At 35.5% G+C, this 8,121-nt stretch overlaps 1 pseudogene; it reads right to left on the bottom strand.

The window, feature by feature from the left end:
* Window positions 1-7,137: 7,137 nt before the first annotated feature.
* Window positions 7,138-7,292, bottom strand: LOC133764997 (U1 spliceosomal RNA; annotated as a pseudogene).
* Window positions 7,293-8,121: the final 829 nt, after the last annotated feature.

Genomic DNA, 8,121 nt, shown 5'->3' with positions numbered 1-8,121 from the left:
AACTCTCAGTTCCCTCTGGAAACTTTAGGTCCAACCTTACATTCTCTGTGTAGTACCGTACTATCTTGAGGGAGAAATGGTGTGATCAGTTGGAAAATCTTCCATTTCTAGTACCCATAAAATGGACTGTTTCTCAGGGGTTTTTTTTAAGATTTATTTATTTATTTGAAAGAGTTACACAGAGAGAGAAGAGAGAGAGAGAAAGAGAGAGAGAGAGAGAGAGAGAGAGAGAGAGAGATGAGAGATACCCTCCATCCGCTGGTTCACTCCCCAACAGGCTGCAATTGCTTGAGCTGCACCTATCTGAAGCCAGGAGCCAGGAGCCAGGAGCCTCCTCCAGGTCTCCCACATGGTTGTAGGGGCCCAAGGACCCGGGTCATCTTCCACTGTTTTTCCAGGTCACAGCAGAGAGCCAGATCAGAATTGGAGCAATCGGGACACAAACTGGCGCCTACATGCAGGGGATGGTTTCACGTACTACGCCACAGTACCAGCCCCTTTTTCTCATTTTTTTAATCCAACGAGATATCTTAGACTCACTTTTAGTGCAAATGATCATTTATAAAGAAATTCTTTCCTGTGGACAGTTGTTTAGTTGGATTTCTATAGAGAGAAAGTAAGCTGGAACACTTATATTCCACCATTTTGCTGACATCAGTTGCAATTATCTCTTTTGAAAGGAAAATTTAAATCTTAGAATGTTGAATCCTAATCCAGTGCCAAATGAAGAAGAATATTATTTTTGGTAATCTTTATTCCTTCCTTAATATTGATGAGAACAGTTAGTCTTTATTACAAAATTAAGAAGAGCTATGACAACCAGATATGTGAACTTCATTGTCTCTATAAGAATTGATAGAAAGAAAAAAATTGGACAATATTGATATTAAGCCAAATAATAACGTCTGAGAAACTTGGATTCAGATATTGCTGTCAATTGAGCAGCTTCCATGGAGATTCAATGTAATAGACTATAATGGTTATTATGTGGAAAAGTTACAATATGGACAGAAAATAGAGCATTAAAAATGATGGAAACTCACATTGTACCAACAAGTGAAATTAAAGTACAATGATTATTAAATTTATTTTCAGGCAGCTAGAGATAATATGGTAATGAATGCATTGCATTTCAACTTATCAATTACTTACTCTGAGTAATGAAGTGAACAGAAGAAGATTATTAAGTCTCAGTGTCACATTAACTATACTTGTGTGCAAATCAGATCCTTTGCAGAAGGAGGACTCTTGAAAAGGAAGTGAATATAGTTATCAGAGAGGAAGAAGAGATACAATTGCTTTCCTTGTTTAGCTGTTAATGAGACTTTATGTACTTGAGTGGCCATAAAGACACAGGATTAAGCAAACAATTGATTTGCATGATACTTGTATGTCTTAACTTGTCTTATACTTGTATTTATTTCTCTTACATAAATGAGAAGTTCAAAAATTGGCATCATTTATGAATAAATCAAGGCTGTTCTTTGAATGTTGAAGGTATATTAAATTGACTATTAAACAGAATTGGTATAGAAGAGAGATAATGAAGATGACAAGAAAAGTGGGCATATTTATGAAATTTTTAAGGTGTGTGGTTACCAGCTGTTTCACATGTCCAGAGAGACTTGAACAAGAAATCTCTTACTGCAAGGGTAATTAGACACAGAGATATATTGTTGGAGGAATGACAGTAGAATTTCTTTTTTTGGAGATATTTCTGAAAAGAGATGGTTGTCATTTTGTAGTGTTGCTTAGAAACCCAAGGATGGTCTATGTGACCTTTTTGAGCTTTCTCCTAGTCCTGAGTCTACATTAAATTGATTTCTATAAAGAAAAAATTCAGATAATGACTGCTTCATTAAATGTTTCCAAAGATGGGAATGCTGATTGAAGTAAAAAATAATATTATAAAAATAAAAAGCAGTTGGAACAAGTTAACAAATAAAAGTTGGTGCTCTAGTTTAAAATGAAGTAGAAATCCCAGGGTGTAAAAATAGAATAATTTTCTACAGAAACTGTGAGAGAATTCTCTATACTTAGCAACTATCAGGCACTTATTGTACTATTATGACAGTTGAGGGTCTCACAACTTCAGTGAAATGTAGGTAGCTTGGAACAGCTCCAACAAGATTCAGAAACTGACAAAAGTGCTATAAAAGAATTTTAAAAATCAAAAGAATAGGACAATGCAATTGAAATAGGGAAATCATTTTCTTTGCACTGTTGTCTGTTAAATGTCATTTTTGCCACTTATGTTTTCTTTTGAAAAAAAGTTAAAAGGAATTTAAAATCTTAGAGGTTTCTATTGATATATATTTTACATAGTGTTCATTCCAAAACATTAAATATCTTAGGACTGATTAAATCATATGTTTGTGCCTAATCATTAGTTTTTCTATCCCAATGTTCTTTTTATGTTATTTTTTTCTTTTAAAAATTATTTTATTAAAAATTAACAGACATAAAACTTGTACATATTTATGGGGTACTGTGTGCTGTTTCAGTACATGTGTACATTGCATAATGTCCAATCAAGGTGAATATATCAATCTTTTTTAAGCGGTTAGCATTTATTTATAGTAAAAACATCCAAAGATCCCATCTTCTTGCTTTCTAATAGAGAAATATACAGTAAATTAACATTACCTATCTTCACCCTACTGTGCAATAGAACCCCAGGACTTCTTATGTTGCTATGACCTAACATGTGTCAATCAATCTCTTCCCTCCCAAGACTTGGAAACCACTATTAAATGTTTAGCTTTTATAAGATCACATATTATTTTTAGACTGCATGCATGAGACAGATTATGTGATATTTGTCTTTCTGTGTTTGAAATGTAACTAGAAGGCATTATATTAAGAGCTTTCCAGTACAAATTAATGTATTTTAGTATTCCATGGTTATAATTCTACAATATAGTTTACAACATTTTAGAATTCATTTGAAAATAGATTTAGAATTATTAACTAATTCTAGTAAAATATAAACCAGTATGCCAAAAGGAATGATCTAATCTAAAACTTAGCCCAATGTTCTACCTTATCTCTGAGTCATTTTACATTTTCAGTCTTCCTAGGCAATCACATCTAATGGGTAGACTTTTGTTGTCACTCATCATCTTCTTCTCCAAAGTGCTGGGTATAATCCTAAAATGCCCTTCAAGATTGCTACCTGTTGGTGTACATATTCTATATTTCTTCTACTTCAATGTGAGGGGTTCTTGTAAATATTATGGATTATTATTCCTATAACTGCAGTATCTTGTATGACAGAAGGAATTTTGCAGGTGTAATTAAGTTCCCTAACAAATTTAATTATCTAAAGGATATTATTCAGGATGAACTGGACATAATCTTGTGTTGATAGGCAACAGTAACTGCCTACTGCTGGCTTTGAAAAAGGAAACTGCTCTATGAACTGAGAGTATTTCCCAGCAGATGGCAAGAAAACAATTGACCATAGATTGCAAGAAAATGAATTGTTCTGGGGTACATGCTGTGTCACAGCAGGTTAAGCTGTGGGTTAGGACATCACGTCAGAGAGAAGAGTGACTCTGCTTCCATTCCAGTGCCCTGCTAAGTACCTGGAAGGCAGTGGATGATGGCTTAAGTATTGGAGTCATTGCTACAAAAGTGGCAGACCCAGAAGGTGTCTGGCTTACACATTTGGCCTCACCCAGCCCTGAGTATTGTAGCTATTGGGGATTAAATGACTGGATGGACATATTTTCTTTCTATCTATCTATCTATCTATCTATCTATCTATCTATCTTTCTCTCTCTCCCTCTCTATTTATCTCTCAGCTTTCAAATATGTAAATAAATGTTTGGAAATAAATTGATCTAACTGCCTGAGGGGCTCACTGATGAGTTTTTTCCCTAGTTTATACTTCAAACATGAATATAGCTAGCTACCCAACACCTTAATGACCCAACTAAAATAAACCAGACTTCTGACTCACGGAAATAAAAGCAGAAACTTACATTTTTTAAATCTAAATTTGTTATGCAGCAATAGAAAGACTGATGCAGTGAATATTCCCTGCAGTCTTTCTGGCTTGATGTTGTTCATCTAACCATGGAAGCCCTTGGGTTAGCTCTGACAGTTGTCTTGGACACCTACATCTTCTCATTTCTCTAACCCATCAGTGAACAGTTGGTTTTTCAGTCTTAAAGATATTTTACTCTTAAAATAACTCTTTAGGCCGGCGCTGTGGCTTAACAGGCTAATCCTCCACCTTGCGGCGCCAGCACACCAGGTTCTAGTCCCGGTTGGGGCACCAGATTCTATCCCGGCTTCGGATCAGCGGCCATTGGAGGGTGAACCAACGGCAAAAAGGAAGACCTTTCTCTCTGTCTCTCTCTCTCTATCCACTCTGCCTGTCAAAAATAAATAAATAAATAAATAACTCTTTAGTCTTCCAGGTTATGTTCCTTTACTTTTTTTTTTTTTTTTTTGACAGGTAGAGTAGACAGTGAGAGAGAGAGACAGAGAGAAAGGTCTTCCTTTGCCGTTGGTTCACCCTCCAATGGCTGCTGCGGCTGGTGCGCTACGGCCGGCACACCGCGCTGATCCGATGGCAGGAGCCAGGTGCTTATCCTGGTCTCCCATGCGGGTGCAGGGCCCAAGCACTTGGGCCATCCTCCACTGCCTTCCCGGGCCACAGAAGAGAGCTGGCCTGGAAGAGGGGCAACCGGGACAGAATCTGGCTCCCTGACCGGGACTAGAACCCGGTGTGCCAGCACTGCAAGGCAGAGGATTAGCCTAGTGAGCCGTGGCGCCGGCTGTTCCTTTACTTCTGTTATATCAATCTGGACGCATCATACCCCATCTCCTACTTCTAGTCCTGCCTTTTTCCAAAACTTTATCTTCATAGCAGTCAAAGTGATATTTCCAAAATGTCTATCTGTTCACAGCATATTGTTGTAAAGTGTTTTTATGATCTTTGTAACTCAAGATCATTACTATAACATACAAATCCTCTTAGGACTTGGTCCTAGACAATTTTTCTAACCTCAGCTACACCAAAGCCTGTAATGGCACCCTGATTCGCTTTTAATTTTTGAATATGTAAACAACTCTAATACTGTATTTGTCTCATATGCATCTCAAAGACTAGAATTCTCTTTGGTTGGCTAACACCCACTCATTCTTCAACAGAGAAGTCAAATTTCACCACTTTTAAATGCTTCCTTGATTCCACATTCACATACATGGCCTTTTCTGTAAGAATGCGATATTCTACATCACAATTTAATTATTGATTTCTATGTCTATCTTCTTCATTTAAGAAATCCTTGAAGTCTGAAAGTTCAGTTCATTTTCATAATCATATCTTCTTGCCTAGGGTATAATTTGTGCTAGGAGCCAGTATACACTTACTTCACAAGTTGGAAAGTACATCTTTTAATAATTAAAAATATCAAATAACTTTTTTTCCTTTTTTAAAGATTTATTTATGTATTTGAAAGTCAGAATTACACAGGGAGAGAAAGAGAGGCAGAGAGAGGGAGAGAGAGAAGTCTTTCATCTGCTGGTTCACTCCCCAATTGGCCGCAATAGCCAGAGCTGTGCCTACCTGAAGCCAGGAGACAGGAGCTTCTTCCAGGCCTCCCATGCGAGTGCAGGGGCCCAAGGACTTTGGCCATCTTGTACTGCTTTCCCAGGCAATAGCAGAGAACTGGACTGGAAGGGGAATAGCAGGGACTCAAACCGGTGCCCATACGGGATGCTCACACTGCATGTGGCAGCTTTACCTGCTACGCCACAGAGCCGGCCCCAAATAACTTTGTCTTTACACTTTTAAGGTTTTATATTCTTTTCAAGAAAGTATCTGGAAGAAGGTTGTGCTTAAAGAATTTGGAAGACACTTCCAATGAGCAAAATATGAGAGAACTAGATCAGACTAATAAAATCATGAAGGCCCAATAAATCCAGAATTTGAAGTTATCTTAATGCCAAACATAAAGCATTCATTTCTTTATCATTTAAAAATTATGCAACTTCTCAATGCTTTAAAATCTAATATCTAATGTTATAGAACCTGGGATATAAAATAGATATTAAGTTAAAGTTACCTTTCTCTATATTGCTCTATGATTTTTCATACAGTGCTCCAATTTGACATCCAAAACACAGTATAATATTTTTGCCTTTTTTCAAGTTATAGATATGTAAATATATTATATATAACACATTATAAACATATGTTACATAATCCTTAAATCATATATACTATGTATTAATATATAAAATTGATGCATGCATTTAATGGAATAATCAGTTCCTGCTCCAACTGTTTACATTGTTTCGTTGAGAAAAGAAGGAAAAATTAATGTTCTAACAATGAAATACAGTGGAAAAATTATTGAGCTGATGTTTGTAATTTTGAGTGGCAGCTTTCCTCTTCTTGTATTATTTGGTTGTACTGAATGTTTTAAAGATTGAAATTCAACAGTGTGAAATGCAATTTCAAGCACCTTGTGTTCCTCTTGAATATACTATGATATTCTAGTCCTCTGAGTATAATTTTGACCCCACTTTTATGTGAAACAGCATTACAAAGCTTACTTTCTTTAACTGAACCCTCGAAGGTTTCATTCTACATTTTCCCATTCCTTTTTATAACTTTCCTTTATACAGATGGTGGAACTAGAAAGTAGTTGAATCACACGAATTAAAGGATGATGTAGGTAAATTCTATCTGTAAACAAAGGATTAAGGCACACTGTTGAATTGGACATACTTTCTCCTTGTTCCCAAGGACTTGCAGAGGGGATATCCCTAAGTCAATACCTACTTATCTCTCAGTAATAACTTGTATCTCACCTTTCCCTACATTTATATTTGTCCCATTATTTAATTTTTCTTTCAATTATTAAATAACTTATTCTAACAACAGTGAATTGTACGTGCAATGCAGGTCAATAATACAGATTCTAATTATTAATATTTAACCAACAAAATTTTATATTTTTTCTGTAGACAAAAACCCTTGAATTTCAAATAAATTCCTCCTAAAGGTTATGATTAGTCAGAATTCTAATGTGAAACAAGCAAAATAGAAAAAAAAAAGTAATATTTATTAAGTATAGAAAGTAATTTGAGTTTGTAAAAAAAAAAAAAAACTTTTTTAAGGAATGAGCACAAATGCAGTTCCCTACTACTATGCAGTCGAGTTTCCCAATTTGAAGAAATTGCAGGGGTCAGCACGTCGGAGTGCAATGAAAAAGCCTTGCGCTGGGAAAGCCACCTGTGTGATCATGGTATCTCCCCCGCCAGGTAAGAATAAATTTCTTTATTTTTATGTACCTTTAAAATCTTCAATTCTAAGCGTATCTAGACTTTGGTGAAATTATTTTGAAGTTGATCATTATATGGAATATATTTCTCAAAGAAACTCTATAACCTAAATTCTGATTTCTGCTTTGCTCCAAATAATCAGTGCAATTGTCACTTTGTTGTTGTTGTCAGGTAAGCAGAAATAGACTCTTGGCAGAGGAAGGAAAGGAATGAGTATGTCAGTGTGGGCTAATAGTTACACAAACCCTCATACATACTATAAGACTTATTACAGGGTCATAATGAGAATGGCTACCATGGTAAGTCAAGTAAATCAAGGCTTTTTTGGCAGGGTGTGTTCTGCTAGTACTTGTCCTTTCTAAAAGGAACAGCTGCCTAGCATGCCTGCAATGTTTGCTTCTGAATGTGAGAAAATAGTTAAATTCATATTTCCTGCAAACTACCTTCTATAGAATTATTTGAAACTTATTTAAACAAAATACTAAGCTGATAAAACAAAATGCTAGTGATGATAATGCAATATATAGGGTCCTAATTTGTGCTATATATTAAAATCTTTGCTCCCCACAAAGAAGGCAGAATAAAGGTATGGATTTCTTCAGGCCAAATGACAACATTAGGATCTTTTTGACTTTAGCACCATCCATAATGTTTAGTTTAAGTTCACCTTAATATCATTGGAATTATACTTTCTATATTCCATTTAAATTTCCCATATAACTCCCAGATAGCTTAATCTGTCATTATAAAGGAAACATACACTCTTTTTTAAATGTTATTTATGGGAACTCATTATCAACAAATTTTGAAAACATT

The sequence above is a fragment of the Lepus europaeus genome, chromosome 7, assembly GCF_033115175.1.
Source record: "Lepus europaeus isolate LE1 chromosome 7, mLepTim1.pri, whole genome shotgun sequence".
In the NCBI taxonomy this organism is placed as follows: domain Eukaryota; kingdom Metazoa; phylum Chordata; class Mammalia; order Lagomorpha; family Leporidae; genus Lepus; species Lepus europaeus.
This window is presented reverse-complemented; position numbering and strand designations above follow the sequence as displayed.